Source organism: Engystomops pustulosus, chromosome 7, assembly GCF_040894005.1.
Source record: "Engystomops pustulosus chromosome 7, aEngPut4.maternal, whole genome shotgun sequence".
In the NCBI taxonomy this organism is placed as follows: Eukaryota; Metazoa; Chordata; class Amphibia; order Anura; family Leptodactylidae; genus Engystomops; species Engystomops pustulosus.
In genome coordinates, this window is record NC_092417.1 from 138,977,589 (window position 1) to 138,998,209 (window position 20,621).

The window sequence follows — 20,621 nt, forward strand, 5'->3', positions numbered from 1 at the left end:
CTTCTTTCTTGACAGGAAGCTACTGTGAACACATAAGACAATTCCCTTCACCCCTTGCAATTTAAGAAGACAGTTACCTCCCACCACTTTCATATTGTTCTCCAACTGGGCCATAAACTTTTCTGGCAACTATGCTTTTGCCTGCCATCTCAGAGGTTTAAGGTTCCAAAAGCTGGGGGTGGTATTCTAAAAGTTTAGCGAAATATTGAGAGGTAACTCAGGAGCAGTTTGAAAGATCTAGAAGTTGATTGTCCAATGACACAGAAGGGCTGGGATGAACATGTCCTGTGAAAAATGGACATACTAAAGAAGAGTCATGTCAAATGTTGACATTTTTGATAACATTATATTAGAAAAGCGGTTACATTGCAAAACCCTATGATTTGGACGCTATGATTTTTTTTCTTCCCGGCAGGAAACCCATATAAGCTACCATTGTGTGATCTCTGTTGTTTTGGACAGCAGTACTCACCCTGTTTCCAACATCATACGCAATTTGATCAAGGTCATCGCGTTGCCAAAACTTGTCATGGAACTAATGCCTCCCCGTGCCCACAGACTGTAAGGTTCCATGGTGTAACGGTTAGCACTCTGGACTTTGAATCCAGCTATCCGAGTTCAAATCTCGGTGGAACCTTTAAGAAATTCCTTCAGCCAAAGATTGTTTTCATGACTTTTGGGGCAGAGATTGAGTTAAAAATCAAGACCTTTATTTCATGACCCCAAACATGCTGATAAAAGGTTCAAAAGGGACACTCTTCTGCATGTCTATGGTTTTCCCAATGAAACCATCAGTTTACTTCTTAGTGCAGCCAGAAGACTCCCATTCAAACAGAGTGCTTGGGGAACAATCAACCCTGATCTAGGATGTAAAGCTGTGTAGCAAAGGGAATGAAACCCATGCATCTGGCTTCCTGCATGTAGTAGTCGTGGCTGAGTGGTTAAGGCGATGGACTTGAAATCGATTGGGGTCTCCCCGCGCAGGTTCAAATCCTGCCGACTACGTCTAAGTTTCCTGTCCTTAGAGCATAGCATTGCTAGACTAAATCTTTCTCTTTGAACCCCTCTGTCCAGCGTGCAAGTTTCCAGAGATGAGAAAGTACAATCCCTTTTGCAAAAAGCTATGAAGTAGCTTTTGACTTGCAAAATGTGTAGCGCCTTCCGAATGATAAGCTTTAAATGTCTGCCTGTATATAGCTTTAGGGGTCTTTTTTAATTTCTACCCCATTACCAGGCAAAGGATACAGTAATGTGATTATAAGACAGATTCGGAGATGATTTTAAGACAACCCTTGTCGTATGACCACAGCACCTTTAGAAAGCCTATAGAACAAGATTTTTACAAAATTGGTCGTCCTAGTGAAAAATAAGCTTTTCCAAATGTTAATTGTTTGAAATTGAAACATGTTTTCTGATTTCATGTCCTTAAACATTTCATCATTTTGTGTGGCTTTTGTTCCCCTTCTTTCTTGACAGGAAGCTACTGTGAACACATAAGACAATTCCCTTCACCCCTTGCAATTTAAGAAGACAGTTACCTCCCACCACTTTCATATTGTTCTCCAACTGGGCCATAAACTTTTCTGCCAACTATGCTTTTGCCTGCCATCTCAGAGGTTTAAGGTTCCAAAAGCTGGGGGTGGTATTCTAAAAGTTTAGCGAAATATTGAGAGGTAACTCAGGAGCAGTTTGAAAGATCTAGAAGTTGATTGTCCAATGACACAGAAGGGCTGGGATGAACATGTCCTGTGAAAAATGGACATACTAAAGAAGAGTCATGTCAAATGTTGACATTTTTGATAACATTATATTAGAAAAGCGGTTACATTGCAAAACCCTATGATTTGGACGCTATGATTTTTTTTCTTCCCGGCAGGAAACCCATATAAGCTACCATTGTGTGATCTCTGTTGTTTTGGACAGCAGTACTCACCCTGTTTCCAACATCATACGCAATTTGATCAAGGTCATCGCGTTGCCAAGGCTTGTCATGGAACTAATGCCTCCCCGTGCCCACAGACTGTAAGGTTCCATGGTGTAACGGTTAGCACTCTGGACTTTGAATCCAGCTATCCGAGTTCAAATCTCGGTGGAACCTTTAAGAAATTCCTTCAGCCAAAGATTGTTTTCATGACTTTTGGGGCAGAGATTGAGTTAAAAATCAAGACCTTTATTTCATGACCCCAAACATGCTGATAAAAGGTTCAAAAGGGACACTCTTCTGCATGTCTATGGTTTTCCCAATGAAACCATCAGTTTACTTCTTAGTGCAGCCAGAAGACTCCCATTCAAACAGAGTGCTTGGGGAACAATCAACCCTGATCTAGGATGTTAAGCTATGTAGCAAAGGGAATGAAACCCATGCATCTGGCTTCCTGCATGTAGTAGTCGTGGCCGAGTGGTTAAGGCGATGGACTTGAAATCCATTGGGGTCTCCCCGCGCAGGTTCATATCCTGCCGATTACGTCTAAGTTTTCTGTCCTTAGAGCATAGCATTGCTAGACTAAATCTTTCTCTTTGAACCCCTCTGTCCAGCGTGCAAGTTTCCAGAGATGAGAAAGTACAATCCCTTTTGCAAAAAGCTATGAAGTAGCTTTTGACTTGCAAAATGTGTAGCGCCTTCCGAATGATAAGCTTTAAATGTCTGCCTGTATATAGCTTTAGGGGTCTTTTTTAATTTCTACCCCATTACCAGGCAAAGGATACAGTAATGTGATTATAAGACAGATTCGGAGATGATTTTAAGACAACCCTTGTCGTATGACCACAGCACCTTTAGAAACCCTATAGAACAAGATTTTTACAAAATTGGTCGTCCTAGTGAAAAATAAGCTTTTCCAAATGTTAATTGTTTGAAATTGAAACATGTTTTCTGATTTCATGTCCTTAAACATTTCATCATTTTGTGTGGCTTTTGTTCCCCTTCTTTCTTGACAGGAAGCTACTGTGAACACATTAGACAATTCCCTTCACCCCTTGCAATTTAAGAAGACAGTTACCTCCCACCACTTTCATATTGTTCTCCAACTGGGCCATAAACTTTTCTGCCAACTATGCTTTTGCCTGCCATCTCAGAGGTTTAAGGTTCCAAAAGCTGGGGGTGGTATTCTAAAAGTTTAGCGAAATATTGAGAGGTAACTCAGGAGCAGTTTGAAAGATCTAGAAGTTGATTGTCCAATGACACAGAAGGGCTGGGATGAACATGTCCTGTGAAAAATGGACATACTAAAGAAGAGTCATGTCAAATGTTGACATTTTTGATAACATTATATTAGAAAAGCGGTTACATTGCAAAACCCTATGATTTGGACGCTATGATTTTTTTCCTTCCCGGCAGGAAACCCATATAAGCTACCATTGTGTGATCTCTGTTGTTTTGGACAGCAGTACTCACCCTGTTTCCAACATCATACGCAATTTGATCAAGGTCATCGCGTTGCCAAGGCTTGTCATGGAACTAATGCCTCCCCGTGCCCACAGACTGTAAGGTTCCATGGTGTAACGGTTAGCACTCTGGACTTTGAATCCAGCTATCCGAGTTCAAATCTCGGTGGAACCTTTAAGAAATTCCTTCAGCCAAAGATTGTTTTCATGACTTTTGGGGCAGAGATTGAGTTAAAAATCAAGACCTTTATTTCATGACCCCAAACATGCTGATAAAAGGTTCAAAAGGGACACTCTTCTGCACGTCTATGGTTTTCCCAATGAAACCATCAGTTTACTTCTTAGTGCAGCCAGAAGACTCCCATTCAAACAGAGTGCTTGGGGAACAATCAACCCTGATCTAGGATGTTAAGCTATGTAGCAAAGGGAATGAAACCCATGCATCTGGCTTCCTGCATGTAGTAGTCGTGGCCGAGTGGTTAAGGCGATGGACTTGAAATCCATTGGGGTCTCCCCGCGCAGGTTCATATCCTGCCGATTACGTCTAAGTTTTCTGTCCTTAGAGCATAGCATTGCTAGACTAAATCTTTCTCTTTGAACCCCTCTGTCCAGCGTGCAAGTTTCCAGAGATGAGAAAGTACAATCCCTTTTGCAAAAAGCTATGAAGTAGCTTTTGACTTGCAAAATGTGTAGCGCCTTCCGAATGATAAGCTTTAAATGTCTGCCTGTATATAGCTTTAGGGGTCTTTTTTAATTTCTACCCCATTACCAGGCAAAGGATACAGTAATGTGATTATAAGACAGATTCGGAGATGATTTTAAGACAACCCTTGTCGTATGACCACAGCACCTTTAGAAAGCCTATAGAACAAGATTTTTACAAAATTGGTCGTCCTAGTGAAAAATAAGCTTTTCCAAATGTTAATTGTTTGAAATTGAAACATGTTTTCTGATTTCATGTCCTTAAACATTTCATCATTTTGTGTGGCTTTTGTTCCCCTTCTTTCTTGACAGGAAGCTACTGTGAACACATAAGACAATTCCCTTCACCCCTTGCAATTTAAGAAGACAGTTACCTCCCACCACTTTCATATTGTTCTCCAACTGGGCCATAAACTTTTCTGCCAACTATGCTTTTGCCTGCCATCTCAGAGGTTTAAGGTTCCAAAAGCTGGGGGTGGTATTCTAAAAGTTTAGCGAAATATTGAGAGGTAACTCAGGAGCAGTTTGAAAGATCTAGAAGTTGATTGTCCAATGACACAGAAGGGCTGGGATGAACATGTCCTGTGAAAAATGGACATACTAAAGAAGAGTCATGTCAAATGTTGACATTTTTGATAACATTATATTAGAAAAGCGGTTACATTGCAAAACCCTATGATTTGGACGCTATGATTTTTTTTCTTCCCGGCAGGAAACCCATATAAGCTACCATTGTGTGATCTCTGTTGTTTTGGACAGCAGTACTCACCCTGTTTCCAACATCATACGCAATTTGATCAAGGTCATCGCGTTGCCAAGGCTTGTCATGGAACTAATGCCTCCCCGTGCCCACAGACTGTAAGGTTCCATGGTGTAACGGTTAGCACTCTGGACTTTGAATCCAGCTATCCGAGTTCAAATCTCGGTGGAACCTTTAAGAAATTCCTTCAGCCAAAGATTGTTTTCATGACTTTTGGGGCAGAGATTGAGTTAAAAATCAAGACCTTTATTTCATGACCCCAAACATGCTGATAAAAGGTTCAAAAGGGACACTCTTCTGCACGTCTATGGTTTTCCCAATGAAACCATCAGTTTACTTCTTAGTGCAGCCAGAAGACTCCCATTCAAACAGAGTGCTTGGGGAACAATCAACCCTGATCTAGGATGTTAAGCTATGTAGCAAAGGGAATGAAACCCATGCATCTGGCTTCCTGCATGTAGTAGTCGTGGCCGAGTGGTTAAGGCGATGGACTTGAAATCCATTGGGGTCTCCCCGCGCAGGTTCATATCCTGCCGATTACGTCTAAGTTTTCTGTCCTTAGAGCATAGCATTGCTAGACTAAATCTTTCTCTTTGAACCCCTCTGTCCAGCGTGCAAGTTTCCAGAGATGAGAAAGTACAATCCCTTTTGCAAAAAGCTATGAAGTAGCTTTTGACTTGCAAAATGTGTAGCGCCTTCCGAATGATAAGCTTTAAATGTCTGCCTGTATATAGCTTTAGGGGTCTTTTTTAATTTCTACCCCATTACCAGGCAAAGGATACAGTAATGTGATTATAAGACAGATTCGGAGATGATTTTAAGACAACCCTTGTCGTATGACCACAGCACCTTTAGAAAGCCTATAGAACAAGATTTTTACAAAATTGGTCGTCCTAGTGAAAAATAAGCTTTTCCAAATGTTAATTGTTTGAAATTGAAACATGTTTTCTGATTTCATGTCCTTAAACATTTCATCATTTTGTGTGGCTTTTGTTCCCCTTCTTTCTTGACAGGAAGCTACTGTGAACACATAAGACAATTCCCTTCACCCCTTGCAATTTAAGAAGACAGTTACCTCCCACCACTTTCATATTGTTCTCCAACTGGGCCATAAACTTTTCTGGCAACTATGCTTTTGCCTGCCATCTCAGAGGTTTAAGGTTCCAAAAGCTGGGGGTGGTATTCTAAAAGTTTAGCGAAATATTGAGAGGTAACTCAGGAGCAGTTTGAAAGATCTAGAAGTTGATTGTCCAATGACACAGAAGGGCTGGGATGAACATGTCCTGTGAAAAATGGACATACTAAAGAAGAGTCATGTCAAATGTTGACATTTTTGATAACATTATATTAGAAAAGCGGTTACATTGCAAAACCCTATGATTTGGACGCTATGATTTTTTTTCTTCCCGGCAGGAAACCCATATAAGCTACCATTGTGTGATCTCTGTTGTTTTGGACAGCAGTACTCACCCTGTTTCCAACATCATACGCAATTTGATCAAGGTCATCGCGTTGCCAAAACTTGTCATGGAACTAATGCCTCCCCGTGCCCACAGACTGTAAGGTTCCATGGTGTAACGGTTAGCACTCTGGACTTTGAATCCAGCTATCCGAGTTCAAATCTCGGTGGAACCTTTAAGAAATTCCTTCAGCCAAAGATTGTTTTCATGACTTTTGGGGCAGAGATTGAGTTAAAAATCAAGACCTTTATTTCATGACCCCAAACATGCTGATAAAAGGTTCAAAAGGGACACTCTTCTGCATGTCTATGGTTTTCCCAATGAAACCATCAGTTTACTTCTTAGTGCAGCCAGAAGACTCCCATTCAAACAGAGTGCTTGGGGAACAATCAACCCTGATCTAGGATGTAAAGCTGTGTAGCAAAGGGAATGAAACCCATGCATCTGGCTTCCTGCATGTAGTAGTCGTGGCTGAGTGGTTAAGGCGATGGACTTGAAATCGATTGGGGTCTCCCCACGCAGGTTCAAATCCTGCCGACTACGTCTAAGTTTCCTGTCCTTAGAGCATAGCATTGCTAGACTAAATCTTTCTCTTTGAACCCCTCTGTCCAGCGTGCAAGTTTCCAGAGATGAGAAAGTACAATCCCTTTTGCAAAAAGCTATGAAGTAGCTTTTGACTTGCAAAATGTGTAGCGCCTTCCGAATGATAAGCTTTAAATGTCTGCCTGTATATAGCTTTAGGGGTCTTTTTTAATTTCTACCCCATTACCAGGCAAAGGATACAGTAATGTGATTATAAGACAGATTCGGAGATGATTTTAAGACAACCCTTGTCGTATGACCACAGCACCTTTAGAAAGCCTATAGAACAAGATTTTTACAAAATTGGTCGTCCTAGTGAAAAATAAGCTTTTCCAAATGTTAATTGTTTGAAATTGAAACATGTTTTCTGATTTCATGTCCTTAAACATTTCATCATTTTGTGTGGCTTTTGTTCCCCTTCTTTCTTGACAGGAAGCTACTGTGAACACATAAGACAATTCCCTTCACCCCTTGCAATTTAAGAAGACAGTTACCTCCCACCACTTTCATATTGTTCTCCAACTGGGCCATAAACTTTTCTGCCAACTATGCTTTTGCCTGCCATCTCAGAGGTTTAAGGTTCCAAAAGCTGGGGGTGGTATTCTAAAAGTTTAGCGAAATATTGAGAGGTAACTCAGGAGCAGTTTGAAAGATCTAGAAGTTGATTGTCCAATGACACAGAAGGGCTGGGATGAACATGTCCTGTGAAAAATGGACATACTAAAGAAGAGTCATGTCAAATGTTGACATTTTTGATAACATTATATTAGAAAAGCGGTTACATTGCAAAACCCTATGATTTGGACGCTATGATTTTTTTCCTTCCCGGCAGGAAACCCATATAAGCTACCATTGTGTGATCTCTGTTGTTTTGGACAGCAGTACTCACCCTGTTTCCAACATCATACGCAATTTGATCAAGGTCATCGCGTTGCCAAGGCTTGTCATGGAACTAATGCCTCCCCGTGCCCACAGACTGTAAGGTTCCATGGTGTAACGGTTAGCACTCTGGACTTTGAATCCAGCTATCCGAGTTCAAATCTCGGTGGAACCTTTAAGAAATTCCTTCAGCCAAAGATTGTTTTCATGACTTTTGGGGCAGAGATTGAGTTAAAAATCAAGACCTTTATTTCATGACCCCAAACATGCTGATAAAAGGTTCAAAAGGGACACTCTTCTGCACGTCTATGGTTTTCCCAATGAAACCATCAGTTTACTTCTTAGTGCAGCCAGAAGACTCCCATTCAAACAGAGTGCTTGGGGAACAATCAACCCTGATCTAGGATGTTAAGCTATGTAGCAAAGGGAATGAAACCCATGCATCTGGCTTCCTGCATGTAGTAGTCGTGGCCGAGTGGTTAAGGCGATGGACTTGAAATCCATTGGGGTCTCCCCGCGCAGGTTCATATCCTGCCGATTACGTCTAAGTTTTCTGTCCTTAGAGCATAGCATTGCTAGACTAAATCTTTCTCTTTGAACCCCTCTGTCCAGCGTGCAAGTTTCCAGAGATGAGAAAGTACAATCCCTTTTGCAAAAAGCTATGAAGTAGCTTTTGACTTGCAAAATGTGTAGCGCCTTCCGAATGATAAGCTTTAAATGTCTGCCTGTATATAGCTTTAGGGGTCTTTTTTAATTTCTACCCCATTACCAGGCAAAGGATACAGTAATGTGATTATAAGACAGATTCGGAGATGATTTTAAGACAACCCTTGTCGTATGACCACAGCACCTTTAGAAAGCCTATAGAACAAGATTTTTACAAAATTGGTCGTCCTAGTGAAAAATAAGCTTTTCCAAATGTTAATTGTTTGAAATTGAAACATGTTTTCTGATTTCATGTCCTTAAACATTTCATCATTTTGTGTGGCTTTTGTTCCCCTTCTTTCTTGACAGGAAGCTACTGTGAACACATAAGACAATTCCCTTCACCCCTTGCAATTTAAGAAGACAGTTACCTCCCACCACTTTCATATTGTTCTCCAACTGGGCCATAAACTTTTCTGGCAACTATGCTTTTGCCTGCCATCTCAGAGGTTTAAGGTTCCAAAAGCTGGGGGTGGTATTCTAAAAGTTTAGCGAAATATTGAGAGGTAACTCAGGAGCAGTTTGAAAGATCTAGAAGTTGATTGTCCAATGACACAGAAGGGCTGGGATGAACATGTCCTGTGAAAAATGGACATACTAAAGAAGAGTCATGTCAAATGTTGACATTTTTGATAACATTATATTAGAAAAGCGGTTACATTGCAAAACCCTATGATTTGGACGCTATGATTTTTTTTCTTCCCGGCAGGAAACCCATATAAGCTACCATTGTGTGATCTCTGTTGTTTTGGACAGCAGTACTCACCCTGTTTCCAACATCATACGCAATTTGATCAAGGTCATCGCGTTGCCAAAACTTGTCATGGAACTAATGCCTCCCCGTGCCCACAGACTGTAAGGTTCCATGGTGTAACGGTTAGCACTCTGGACTTTGAATCCAGCTATCCGAGTTCAAATCTCGGTGGAACCTTTAAGAAATTCCTTCAGCCAAAGATTGTTTTCATGACTTTTGGGGCAGAGATTGAGTTAAAAATCAAGACCTTTATTTCATGACCCCAAACATGCTGATAAAAGGTTCAAAAGGGACACTCTTCTGCATGTCTATGGTTTTCCCAATGAAACCATCAGTTTACTTCTTAGTGCAGCCAGAAGACTCCCATTCAAACAGAGTGCTTGGGGAACAATCAACCCTGATCTAGGATGTTAAGCTATGTAGCAAAGGGAATGAAACCCATGCATCTGGCTTCCTGCATGTAGTAGTCGTGGCCGAGTGGTTAAGGCGATGGACTTGAAATCCATTGGGGTCTCCCCGCGCAGGTTCATATCCTGCCGATTACGTCTAAGTTTTCTGTCCTTAGAGCATAGCATTGCTAGACTAAATCTTTCTCTTTGAACCCCTCTGTCCAGCGTGCAAGTTTCCAGAGATGAGAAAGTACAATCCCTTTTGCAAAAAGCTATGAAGTAGCTTTTGACTTGCAAAATGTGTAGCGCCTTCCGAATGATAAGCTTTAAATGTCTGCCTGTATATAGCTTTAGGGGTCTTTTTTAATTTCTACCCCATTACCAGGCAAAGGATACAGTAATGTGATTATAAGACAGATTCGGAGATGATTTTAAGACAACCCTTGTCGTATGACCACAGCACCTTTAGAAAGCCTATAGAACAAGATTTTTACAAAATTGGTCGTCCTAGTGAAAAATAAGCTTTTCCAAATGTTAATTGTTTGAAATTGAAACATGTTTTCTGATTTCATGTCCTTAAACATTTCATCATTTTGTGTGGCTTTTGTTCCCCTTCTTTCTTGACAGGAAGCTACTGTGAACACATAAGACAATTCCCTTCACCCCTTGCAATTTAAGAAGACAGTTACCTCCCACCACTTTCATATTGTTCTCCAACTGGGCCATAAACTTTTCTGGCAACTATGCTTTTGCCTGCCATCTCAGAGGTTTAAGGTTCCAAAAGCTGGGGGTGGTATTCTAAAAGTTTAGCGAAATATTGAGAGGTAACTCAGGAGCAGTTTGAAAGATCTAGAAGTTGATTGTCCAATGACACAGAAGGGCTGGGATGAACATGTCCTGTGAAAAATGGACATACTAAAGAAGAGTCATGTCAAATGTTGACATTTTTGATAACATTATATTAGAAAAGCGGTTACATTGCAAAACCCTATGATTTGGACGCTATGATTTTTTTTCTTCCCGGCAGGAAACCCATATAAGCTACCATTGTGTGATCTCTGTTGTTTTGGACAGCAGTACTCACCCTGTTTCCAACATCATACGCAATTTGATCAAGGTCATCGCGTTGCCAAAACTTGTCATGGAACTAATGCCTCCCCGTGCCCACAGACTGTAAGGTTCCATGGTGTAACGGTTAGCACTCTGGACTTTGAATCCAGCTATCCGAGTTCAAATCTCGGTGGAACCTTTAAGAAATTCCTTCAGCCAAAGATTGTTTTCATGACTTTTGGGGCAGAGATTGAGTTAAAAATCAAGACCTTTATTTCATGACCCCAAACATGCTGATAAAAGGTTCAAAAGGGACACTCTTCTGCATGTCTATGGTTTTCCCAATGAAACCATCAGTTTACTTCTTAGTGCAGCCAGAAGACTCCCATTCAAACAGAGTGCTTGGGGAACAATCAACCCTGATCTAGGAGGTAAAGCTGTGTAGCAAAGGGAATGAAACCCATGCATCTGGCTTCCTGCATGTAGTAGTCGTGGCTGAGTGGTTAAGGCGATGGACTTGAAATCGATTGGGGTCTCCCCGCGCAGGTTCAAATCCTGCCGACTACGTCTAAGTTTCCTGTCCTTAGAGCATAGCATTGCTAGACTAAATCTTTCTCTTTGAACCCCTCTGTCCAGCGTGCAAGTTTCCAGAGATGAGAAAGTACAATCCCTTTTGCAAAAAGCTATGAAGTAGCTTTTGACTTGCAAAATGTGTAGCGCCTTCCGAATGATAAGCTTTAAATGTCTGCCTGTATATAGCTTTAGGGGTCTTTTTTAATTTCTACCCCATTACCAGGCAAAGGATACAGTAATGTGATTATAAGACAGATTCGGAGATGATTTTAAGACAACCCTTGTCGTATGACCACAGCACCTTTAGAAAGCCTATAGAACAAGATTTTTACAAAATTGGTCGTCCTAGTGAAAAATAAGCTTTTCCAAATGTTAATTGTTTGAAATTGAAACATGTTTTCTGATTTCATGTCCTTAAACATTTCATCATTTTGTGTGGCTTTTGTTCCCCTTCTTTCTTGACAGGAAGCTACTGTGAACACATAAGACAATTCCCTTCACCCCTTGCAATTTAAGAAGACAGTTACCTCCCACCACTTTCATATTGTTCTCCAACTGGGCCATAAACTTTTCTGCCAACTATGCTTTTGCCTGCCATCTCAGAGGTTTAAGGTTCCAAAAGCTGGGGGTGGTATTCTAAAAGTTTAGCGAAATATTGAGAGGTAACTCAGGAGCAGTTTGAAAGATCTAGAAGTTGATTGTCCAATGACACAGAAGGGCTGGGATGAACATGTCCTGTGAAAAATGGACATACTAAAGAAGAGTCATGTCAAATGTTGACATTTTTGATAACATTATATTAGAAAAGCGGTTACATTGCAAAACCCTATGATTTGGACGCTATGATTTTTTTCCTTCCCGGCAGGAAACCCATATAAGCTACCATTGTGTGATCTCTGTTGTTTTGGACAGCAGTACTCACCCTGTTTCCAACATCATACGCAATTTGATCAAGGTCATCGCGTTGCCAAGGCTTGTCATGGAACTAATGCCTCCCCGTGCCCACAGACTGTAAGGTTCCATGGTGTAACGGTTAGCACTCTGGACTTTGAATCCAGCTATCCGAGTTCAAATCTCGGTGGAACCTTTAAGAAATTCCTTCAGCCAAAGATTGTTTTCATGACTTTTGGGGCAGAGATTGAGTTAAAAATCAAGACCTTTATTTCATGACCCCAAACATGCTGATAAAAGGTTCAAAAGGGACACTCTTCTGCACGTCTATGGTTTTCCCAATGAAACCATCAGTTTACTTCTTAGTGCAGCCAGAAGACTCCCATTCAAACAGAGTGCTTGGGGAACAATCAACCCTGATCTAGGATGTTAAGCTATGTAGCAAAGGGAATGAAACCCATGCATCTGGCTTCCTGCATGTAGTAGTCGTGGCCGAGTGGTTAAGGCGATGGACTTGAAATCCATTGGGGTCTCCCCGCGCAGGTTCATATCCTGCCGATTACGTCTAAGTTTTCTGTCCTTAGAGCATAGCATTGCTAGACTAAATCTTTCTCTTTGAACCCCTCTGTCCAGCGTGCAAGTTTCCAGAGATGAGAAAGTACAATCCCTTTTGCAAAAAGCTATGAAGTAGCTTTTGACTTGCAAAATGTGTAGCGCCTTCCGAATGATAAGCTTTAAATGTCTGCCTGTATATAGCTTTAGGGGTCTTTTTTAATTTCTACCCCATTACCAGGCAAAGGATACAGTAATGTGATTATAAGACAGATTCGGAGATGATTTTAAGACAACCCTTGTCGTATGACCACAGCACCTTTAGAAAGCCTATAGAACAAGATTTTTACAAAATTGGTCGTCCTAGTGAAAAATAAGCTTTTCCAAATGTTAATTGTTTGAAATTGAAACATGTTTTCTGATTTCATGTCCTTAAACATTTCATCATTTTGTGTGGCTTTTGTTCCCCTTCTTTCTTGACAGGAAGCTACTGTGAACACATAAGACAATTCCCTTCACCCCTTGCAATTTAAGAAGACAGTTACCTCCCACCACTTTCATATTGTTCTCCAACTGGGCCATAAACTTTTCTGCCAACTATGCTTTTGCCTGCCATCTCAGAGGTTTAAGGTTCCAAAAGCTGGGGGTGGTATTCTAAAAGTTTAGCGAAATATTGAGAGGTAACTCAGGAGCAGTTTGAAAGATCTAGAAGTTGATTGTCCAATGACACAGAAGGGCTGGGATGAACATGTCCTGTGAAAAATGGACATACTAAAGAAGAGTCATGTCAAATGTTGACATTTTTGATAACATTATATTAGAAAAGCGGTTACATTGCAAAACCCTATGATTTGGACGCTATGATTTTTTTTCTTCCCGGCAGGAAACCCATATAAGCTACCATTGTGTGATCTCTGTTGTTTTGGACAGCAGTACTCACCCTGTTTCCAACATCATACGCAATTTGATCAAGGTCATCGCGTTGCCAAGGCTTGTCATGGAACTAATGCCTCCCCGTGCCCACAGACTGTAAGGTTCCATGGTGTAACGGTTAGCACTCTGGACTTTGAATCCAGCTATCCGAGTTCAAATCTCGGTGGAACCTTTAAGAAATTCCTTCAGCCAAAGATTGTTTTCATGACTTTTGGGGCAGAGATTGAGTTAAAAATCAAGACCTTTATTTCATGACCCCAAACATGCTGATAAAAGGTTCAAAAGGGACACTCTTCTGCACGTCTATGGTTTTCCCAATGAAACCATCAGTTTACTTCTTAGTGCAGCCAGAAGACTCCCATTCAAACAGAGTGCTTGGGGAACAATCAACCCTGATCTAGGATGTTAAGCTATGTAGCAAAGGGAATGAAACCCATGCATCTGGCTTCCTGCATGTAGTAGTCGTGGCCGAGCGGTTAAGGCGATGGACTTGAAATCCATTGGGGTCTCCCCGCGCAGGTTCATATCCTGCCGATTACGTCTAAGTTTTCTGTCCTTAGAGCATAGCATTGCTAGACTAAATCTTTCTCTTTGAACCCCTCTGTCCAGCGTGCAAGTTTCCAGAGATGAGAAAGTACAATCCCTTTTGCAAAAAGCTATGAAGTAGCTTTTGACTTGCAAAATGTGTAGCGCCTTCCGAATGATAAGCTTTAAATGTCTGCCTGTATATAGCTTTAGGGGTCTTTTTTAATTTCTACCCCATTACCAGGCAAAGGATACAGTAATGTGATTATAAGACAGATTCGGAGATGATTTTAAGACAACCCTTGTCGTATGACCACAGCACCTTTAGAAAGCCTATAGAACAAGATTTTTACAAAATTGGTCGTCCTAGTGAAAAATAAGCTTTTCCAAATGTTAATTGTTTGAAATTGAAACATGTTTTCTGATTTCATGTCCTTAAACATTTCATCATTTTGTGTGGCTTTTGTTCCCCTTCTTTCTTGACAGGAAGCTACTGTGAACACATAAGACAATTCCCTTCACCCCTTGCAATTTAAGAAGACAGTTACCTCCCACCACTTTCATATTGTTCTCCAACTGGGCCATAAACTTTTCTGGCAACTATGCTTTTGCCTGCCATCTCAGAGGTTTAAGGTTCCAAAAGCTGGGGGTGGTATTCTAAAAGTTTAGCGAAATATTGAGAGGTAACTCAGGAGCAGTTTGAAAGATCTAGAAGTTGATTGTCCAATGACACAGAAGGGCTGGGATGAACATGTCCTGTGAAAAATGGACATACTAAAGAAGAGTCATGTCAAATGTTGACATTTTTGATAACATTATATTAGAAAAGCGGTTACATTGCAAAACCCTATGATTTGGACGCTATGATTTTTTTTCTTCCCGGCAGGAAACCCATATAAGCTACCATTGTGTGATCTCTGTTGTTTTGGACAGCAGTACTCACCCTGTTTCCAACATCATACGCAATTTGATCAAGGTCATCGCGTTGCCAAAACTTGTCATGGAACTAATGCCTCCCCGTGCCCACAGACTGTAAGGTTCCATGGTGTAACGGTTAGCACTCTGGACTTTGAATCCAGCTATCCGAGTTCAAATCTCGGTGGAACCTTTAAGAAATTCCTTCAGCCAAAGATTGTTTTCATGACTTTTGGGGCAGAGATTGAGTTAAAAATCAAGACCTTTATTTCATGACCCCAAACATGCTGATAAAAGGTTCAAAAGGGACACTCTTCTGCATGTCTATGGTTTTCCCAATGAAACCATCAGTTTACTTCTTAGTGCAGCCAGAAGACTCCCATTCAAACAGAGTGCTTGGGGAACAATCAACCCTGATCTAGGATGTAAAGCTGTGTAGCAAAGGGAATGAAACCCATGCATCTGGCTTCCTGCATGTAGTAGTCGTGGCTGAGTGGTTAAGGCGATGGACTTGAAATCGATTGGGGTCTCCCCGCGCAGGTTCAAATCCTGCCGACTACGTCTAAGTTTCCTGTCCTTAGAGCATAGCATTGCTAGACTAAATCTTTCTCTTTGAACCCCTCTGTCCAGCGTGCAAGTTTCCAGAGATGAGAAAGTACAATCCCTTTTGCAAAAAGCTATGAAGTAGCTTTTGACTTGCAAAATGTGTAGCGCCTTCCGAATGATAAGCTTTAAATGTCTGCCTGTATATAGCTTTAGGGGTCTTTTTTAATTTCTACCCCATTACCAGGCAAAGGATACAGTAATGTGATTATAAGACAGATTCGGAGATGATTTTAAGACAACCCTTGTCGTATGACCACAGCACCTTTAGAAAGCCTATAGAACAAGATTTTTACAAAATTGGTCGTCCTAGTGAAAAATAAGCTTTTCCAAATGTTAATTGTTTGAAATTGAAACATGTTTTCTGATTTCATGTCCTTAAACATTTCATCATTTTGTGTGGCTTTTGTTCCCCTTCTTTCTTGACAGGAAGCTACTGTGAACACATAAGACAATTCCCTTCACCCCTTGCAATTTAAGAAGACAGTTACCTCCCACCACTTTCATATTGTTCTCCAACTGGGCCATAAACTTTTCTGCCAACTATGCTTTTGCCTGCCATCTCAGAGGTTTAAGGTTCCAAAAGCTGGGGGTGGTATTCTAAAAGTTTAGCGAAATATTGAGAGGTAACTCAGGAGCAGTTTGAAAGATCTAGAAGTTGATTGTCCAATGACACAGAAGGGCTGGGATGAACATGTCCTGTGAAAAATGGACATACTAAAGAAGAGTCATGTCAAATGTTGACATTTTTTGATAACATTATATTAGAAAAGCGGTTACATTGCAAAACCCTATGATTTGGACGCTATGATTTTTTTTCTTCCCGGCAGGAAACCCATATAAGCTACCATTGTGTGATCTCTGTTGTTTTGGACAGCAGTACTCACCCTGTTTCCAACATCATACGCAATTTGATCAAGGTCATCGCGTTGCCAAGGCTTGTCATGGAACTAATGCCTCCCCGTGCCCACAGACTGTAAGGTTCCATGGTGTAACGGTTAGCACTCTGGACTTTGAATCCAGCTATCCGAGTTCAAATCTCGGTGGAACCTTTAAGAAATTCCTTCAGCCAAAGATTGTTTTCATGACTTTTGGGGCAGAGATTGAGTTAAAAATCAAGACCTTTATTTCATGACCCCAAACATGCTGATAAAAGGTTCAAAAGGGACACTCTTCTGCATGTCTATGGTTTTCCCAATGAAACCATCAGTTTACTTCTTAGTGCAGCCAGAAGACTCCCATTCAAACAGAGTGCTTGGGGAACAATCAACCCTGATCTAGGATGTTAAGCTATGTAGCAAAGGGAATGAAACCCATGCATCTGGCTTCCTGCATGTAGTAGTCGTGGCCGAGTGGTTAAGGCGATGGACTTGAAATCCATTGGGGTCTCCCCGCGCAGGTTCATATCCTGCCGATTACGTCTAAGTTTTCTGTCCTTAGAGCATAGCATTGCTAGACTAAATCTTTCTCTTTGAACCCCTCTGTCCAGCGTGCAAGTTTCCAGAGATGAGAAAGTACAATCCCTTTTGCAAAAAGCTATGAAGTAGCTTTTGACTTGCAAAATGTGTAGCGCCTTCCGAATGATAAGCTTTAAATGTCTGCCTGTATATAGCTTTAGGGGTCTTTTTTAATTTCTACCCCATTACCAGGCAAAGGATACAGTAATGTGATTATAAGACAGATTCGGAGATGATTTTAAGACAACCCTTGTCGTATGACCACAGCACCTTTAGAAACCCTATAGAACAAGATTTTTACAAAATTGGTCGTCCTAGTGAAAAATAAGCTTTTCCAAATGTTAATTGTTTGAAATTGAAACATGTTTTCTGATTTCATGTCCTTAAACATTTCATCATTTTGTGTGGCTTTTGTTCCCCTTCTTTCTTGACAGGAAGCTACTGTGAACACATTAGACAATTCCCTTCACCCCTTGCAATTTAAGAAGACAGTTACCTCCCACCACTTTCATATTGTTCTCCAACTGGGCCATAAACTTTTCTGCCAACTATGCTTTTGCCTGCCATCTCAGAGGTTTAAGGTTCCAAAAGCTGGGGGTGGTATTCTAAAAGTTTAGCGAAATATTGAGAGGTAACTCAGGAGCAGTTTGAAAGATCTAGAAGTTGATTGTCCAATGACACAGAAGGGCTGGGATGAACATGTCCTGTGAAAAATGGACATACTAAAGAAGAGTCATGTCAAATGTTGACATTTTTGATAACATTATATTAGAAAAGCGGTTACATTGCAAAACCCTATGATTTGGACGCTATGATTTTTTTCCTTCCCGGCAGGAAACCCATATAAGCTACCATTGTGTGATCTCTGTTGTTTTGGACAGCAGTACTCACCCTGTTTCCAACATCATACGCAATTTGATCAAGGTCATCGCGTTGCCAAGGCTTGTCATGGAACTAATGCCTCCCCGTGCCCACAGACTGTAAGGTTCCATGGTGTAACGGTTAGCACTCTGGACTTTGAATCCAGCTATCCGAGTTCAAATCTCGGTGGAACCTTTAAGAAATTCCTTCAGCCAAAGATTGTTTTCATGACTTTTGGGGCAGAGATTGAGTTAAAAATCAAGACCTTTATTTCATGACCCCAAACATGCTGATAAAAGGTTCAAAAGGGACACTCTTCTGCACGTCTATGGTTTTCCCAATGAAACCATCAGTTTACTTCTTAGTGCAGCCAGAAGACTCCCATTCAAACAGAGTGCTTGGGGAACAATCAACCCTGATCTAGGATGTTAAGCTATGTAGCAAAGGGAATGAAACCCATGCATCTGGCTTCCTGCATGTAGTAGTCGTGGCCGAGTGGTTAAGGCGATGGACTTGAAATCCATTGGGGTCTCCCCGCGCAGGTTCATATCCTGCCGATTACGTCTAAGTTTTCTGTCCTTAGAGCATAGCATTGCTAGACTAAATCTTTCTCTTTGAACCCCTCTGTCCAGCGTGCAAGTTTCCAGAGATGAGAAAGTACAATCCCTTTTGCAAAAAGCTATGAAGTAGCTTTTGACTTGCAAAATGTGTAGCGCCTTCCGAATGATAAGCTTTAAATGTCTGCCTGTATATAGCTTTAGGGGTCTTTTTTAATTTCTACCCCATTACCAGGCAAAGGATACAGTAATGTGATTATAAGACAGATTCGGAGATGATTTTAAGACAACCCTTGTCGTATGACCACAGCACCTTTAGAAAGCCTATAGAACAAGATTTTTACAAAATTGGTCGTCCTAGTGAAAAATAAGCTTTTCCAAATGTTAATTGTTTGAAATTGAAACATGTTTTCTGATTTCATGTCCTTAAACATTTCATCATTTTGTGTGGCTTTTGTTCCCCTTCTTTCTTGACAGGAAGCTACTGTGAACACATAAGACAATTCCCTTCACCCCTTGCAATTTAAGAAGACAGTTACCTCCCACCACTTTCATATTGTTCTCCAACTGGGCCATAAACTTTTCTGGCAACTATGCTTTTGCCTGCCATCTCAGAGGTTTAAGGTTCCAAAAGCTGGGGGTGGTATTCTAAAAGTTTAGCGAAATATTGAGAGGTAACTCAGGAGCAGTTTGAAAGATCTAGAAGTTGATTGTCCAATGACACAGAAGGGCTGGGATGAACATGTCCTGTGAAAAATGGACATACTAAAGAAGAGTCATGTCAAATGTTGACATTTTTGATAACATTATATTAGAAAAGCGGTTACATTGCAAAACCCTATGATTTGGACGCTATGATTTTTTTTCTTCCCGGCAGGAAACCCATATAAGCTACCATTGTGTGATCTCTGTTGTTTTGGACAGCAGTACTCACCCTGTTTCCAACATCATACGCAATTTGATCAAGGTCATCGCGTTGCCAAGGCTTGTCATGGAACTAATGCCTCCCCGTGCCCACAGACTGTAAGGTTCCATGGTGTAACGGTTAGCACTCTGGACTTTGAATCCAGCTATCCGAGTTCAAATCTCGGTGGAACCTTTAAGAAATTCCTTCAGCCAAAGATTGTTTTCATGACTTTTGGGGCAGAGATTGAGTTAAAAATCAAGACCTTTATTTCATGACCCCAAACATGCTGATAAAAGGTTCAAAAGGGACACTCTTCTGCACGTCTATGGTTTTCCCAATGAAACCATCAGTTTACTTCTTAGTGCAGCCAGAAGACTCCCATTCAAACAGAGTGCTTGGGGAACAATCAACCCTGATCTAGGATGTTAAGCTATGTAGCAAAGGGAATGAAACCCATGCATCTGGCTTCCTGCATGTAGTAGTCGTGGCCGAGTGGTTAAGGCGATGGACTTGAAATCCATTGGGGTCTCCCCGCGCAGGTTCATATCCTGCCGATTACGTCTAAGTTTTCTGTCCTTAGAGCATAGCATTGCTAGACTAAATCTTTCTCTTTGAACCCCTCTGTCCAGCGTGCAAGTTTCCAGAGATGAGAAAGTACAATCCCTTTTGCAAAAAGCTATGAAGTAGCTTTTGACTTGCAAAATGTGTAGCGCCTTCCGAATGATAAGCTTTAAATGTCTGCCTGTATATAGCTTTAGGGGTCTTTTTTAATTTCTACCCCATTACCAGGCAAAGGATACAGTAATGTGATTATAAGACAGATTCGGAGATGATTTTAAGACAACCCTTGTCGTATGACCACAGCACCTTTAGAAAGCCTATAGAACAAGATTTTTACAAAATTGGTCGTCCTAGTGAAAAATAAGCTTTTCCAAATGTTAATTGTTTGAAATTGAAACATGTTTTCTGATTTCATGTCCTTAAACATTTCATCATTTTGTGTGGCTTTTGTTCCCCTTCTTTCTTGACAGGAAGCTACTGTGAACACATAAGACAATTCCCTTCACCCCTTGCAATTTAAGAAGACAGTTACCTCCCACCACTTTCATATTGTTCTCCAACTGGGCCATAAACTTTTCTGGCAACTATGCTTTTGCCTGCCATCTCAGAGGTTTAAGGTTC

At 41.0% G+C, this 20,621-nt stretch overlaps 28 non-coding genes across 28 annotated transcripts; all 28 read left to right on the plus strand.

Moving 5' to 3' along the window:
* Positions 1 to 565: 565 nt before the first annotated feature.
* On the plus strand, positions 566 to 637 carry TRNAQ-UUG (transfer RNA glutamine (anticodon UUG)). Its single transcript has one exon. It is a non-coding gene; the product is annotated as a tRNA-Gln (tRNA).
* A 286-nt stretch (positions 638 to 923) lies between these two features.
* On the plus strand, positions 924 to 1,005 carry TRNAS-UGA (transfer RNA serine (anticodon UGA)). Its single transcript has one exon. It is a non-coding gene; the product is annotated as a tRNA-Ser (tRNA).
* A 1,021-nt stretch (positions 1,006 to 2,026) lies between these two features.
* On the plus strand, positions 2,027 to 2,098 carry TRNAQ-UUG (transfer RNA glutamine (anticodon UUG)). Its single transcript has one exon. It is a non-coding gene; the product is annotated as a tRNA-Gln (tRNA).
* A 286-nt stretch (positions 2,099 to 2,384) lies between these two features.
* TRNAS-UGA (transfer RNA serine (anticodon UGA)) lies at positions 2,385 to 2,466 on the plus strand. Its single transcript has one exon. It is a non-coding gene; the product is annotated as a tRNA-Ser (tRNA).
* Positions 2,467 to 3,487: 1,021 nt separating this feature from the next.
* Positions 3,488 to 3,559, plus strand: TRNAQ-UUG (transfer RNA glutamine (anticodon UUG)). Its single transcript has one exon. It is a non-coding gene; the product is annotated as a tRNA-Gln (tRNA).
* A 286-nt stretch (positions 3,560 to 3,845) lies between these two features.
* Positions 3,846 to 3,927, plus strand: TRNAS-UGA (transfer RNA serine (anticodon UGA)). The gene has a single exon. It is a non-coding gene; the product is annotated as a tRNA-Ser (tRNA).
* Positions 3,928 to 4,948: 1,021 nt separating this feature from the next.
* TRNAQ-UUG (transfer RNA glutamine (anticodon UUG)) lies at positions 4,949 to 5,020 on the plus strand. The gene has a single exon. It is a non-coding gene; the product is annotated as a tRNA-Gln (tRNA).
* A 286-nt stretch (positions 5,021 to 5,306) lies between these two features.
* Positions 5,307 to 5,388, plus strand: TRNAS-UGA (transfer RNA serine (anticodon UGA)). Its single transcript has one exon. It is a non-coding gene; the product is annotated as a tRNA-Ser (tRNA).
* A 1,021-nt stretch (positions 5,389 to 6,409) lies between these two features.
* Positions 6,410 to 6,481, plus strand: TRNAQ-UUG (transfer RNA glutamine (anticodon UUG)). The gene has a single exon. It is a non-coding gene; the product is annotated as a tRNA-Gln (tRNA).
* Positions 6,482 to 6,767: 286 nt separating this feature from the next.
* TRNAS-UGA (transfer RNA serine (anticodon UGA)) lies at positions 6,768 to 6,849 on the plus strand. The gene has a single exon. It is a non-coding gene; the product is annotated as a tRNA-Ser (tRNA).
* Positions 6,850 to 7,870: 1,021 nt separating this feature from the next.
* On the plus strand, positions 7,871 to 7,942 carry TRNAQ-UUG (transfer RNA glutamine (anticodon UUG)). Its single transcript has one exon. It is a non-coding gene; the product is annotated as a tRNA-Gln (tRNA).
* Positions 7,943 to 8,228: 286 nt separating this feature from the next.
* TRNAS-UGA (transfer RNA serine (anticodon UGA)) lies at positions 8,229 to 8,310 on the plus strand. Its single transcript has one exon. It is a non-coding gene; the product is annotated as a tRNA-Ser (tRNA).
* Positions 8,311 to 9,331: 1,021 nt separating this feature from the next.
* On the plus strand, positions 9,332 to 9,403 carry TRNAQ-UUG (transfer RNA glutamine (anticodon UUG)). The gene has a single exon. It is a non-coding gene; the product is annotated as a tRNA-Gln (tRNA).
* A 286-nt stretch (positions 9,404 to 9,689) lies between these two features.
* On the plus strand, positions 9,690 to 9,771 carry TRNAS-UGA (transfer RNA serine (anticodon UGA)). The gene has a single exon. It is a non-coding gene; the product is annotated as a tRNA-Ser (tRNA).
* Positions 9,772 to 10,792: 1,021 nt separating this feature from the next.
* Positions 10,793 to 10,864, plus strand: TRNAQ-UUG (transfer RNA glutamine (anticodon UUG)). The gene has a single exon. It is a non-coding gene; the product is annotated as a tRNA-Gln (tRNA).
* A 286-nt stretch (positions 10,865 to 11,150) lies between these two features.
* Positions 11,151 to 11,232, plus strand: TRNAS-UGA (transfer RNA serine (anticodon UGA)). The gene has a single exon. It is a non-coding gene; the product is annotated as a tRNA-Ser (tRNA).
* Positions 11,233 to 12,253: 1,021 nt separating this feature from the next.
* TRNAQ-UUG (transfer RNA glutamine (anticodon UUG)) lies at positions 12,254 to 12,325 on the plus strand. Its single transcript has one exon. It is a non-coding gene; the product is annotated as a tRNA-Gln (tRNA).
* A 286-nt stretch (positions 12,326 to 12,611) lies between these two features.
* On the plus strand, positions 12,612 to 12,693 carry TRNAS-UGA (transfer RNA serine (anticodon UGA)). Its single transcript has one exon. It is a non-coding gene; the product is annotated as a tRNA-Ser (tRNA).
* A 1,021-nt stretch (positions 12,694 to 13,714) lies between these two features.
* On the plus strand, positions 13,715 to 13,786 carry TRNAQ-UUG (transfer RNA glutamine (anticodon UUG)). Its single transcript has one exon. It is a non-coding gene; the product is annotated as a tRNA-Gln (tRNA).
* Positions 13,787 to 14,072: 286 nt separating this feature from the next.
* Positions 14,073 to 14,154, plus strand: TRNAS-UGA (transfer RNA serine (anticodon UGA)). The gene has a single exon. It is a non-coding gene; the product is annotated as a tRNA-Ser (tRNA).
* A 1,021-nt stretch (positions 14,155 to 15,175) lies between these two features.
* Positions 15,176 to 15,247, plus strand: TRNAQ-UUG (transfer RNA glutamine (anticodon UUG)). The gene has a single exon. It is a non-coding gene; the product is annotated as a tRNA-Gln (tRNA).
* A 286-nt stretch (positions 15,248 to 15,533) lies between these two features.
* TRNAS-UGA (transfer RNA serine (anticodon UGA)) lies at positions 15,534 to 15,615 on the plus strand. Its single transcript has one exon. It is a non-coding gene; the product is annotated as a tRNA-Ser (tRNA).
* Positions 15,616 to 16,637: 1,022 nt separating this feature from the next.
* TRNAQ-UUG (transfer RNA glutamine (anticodon UUG)) lies at positions 16,638 to 16,709 on the plus strand. The gene has a single exon. It is a non-coding gene; the product is annotated as a tRNA-Gln (tRNA).
* A 286-nt stretch (positions 16,710 to 16,995) lies between these two features.
* TRNAS-UGA (transfer RNA serine (anticodon UGA)) lies at positions 16,996 to 17,077 on the plus strand. Its single transcript has one exon. It is a non-coding gene; the product is annotated as a tRNA-Ser (tRNA).
* A 1,021-nt stretch (positions 17,078 to 18,098) lies between these two features.
* On the plus strand, positions 18,099 to 18,170 carry TRNAQ-UUG (transfer RNA glutamine (anticodon UUG)). Its single transcript has one exon. It is a non-coding gene; the product is annotated as a tRNA-Gln (tRNA).
* A 286-nt stretch (positions 18,171 to 18,456) lies between these two features.
* On the plus strand, positions 18,457 to 18,538 carry TRNAS-UGA (transfer RNA serine (anticodon UGA)). The gene has a single exon. It is a non-coding gene; the product is annotated as a tRNA-Ser (tRNA).
* A 1,021-nt stretch (positions 18,539 to 19,559) lies between these two features.
* On the plus strand, positions 19,560 to 19,631 carry TRNAQ-UUG (transfer RNA glutamine (anticodon UUG)). The gene has a single exon. It is a non-coding gene; the product is annotated as a tRNA-Gln (tRNA).
* A 286-nt stretch (positions 19,632 to 19,917) lies between these two features.
* On the plus strand, positions 19,918 to 19,999 carry TRNAS-UGA (transfer RNA serine (anticodon UGA)). Its single transcript has one exon. It is a non-coding gene; the product is annotated as a tRNA-Ser (tRNA).
* The last annotated feature ends 622 nt before the right edge of the window (positions 20,000 to 20,621 follow it).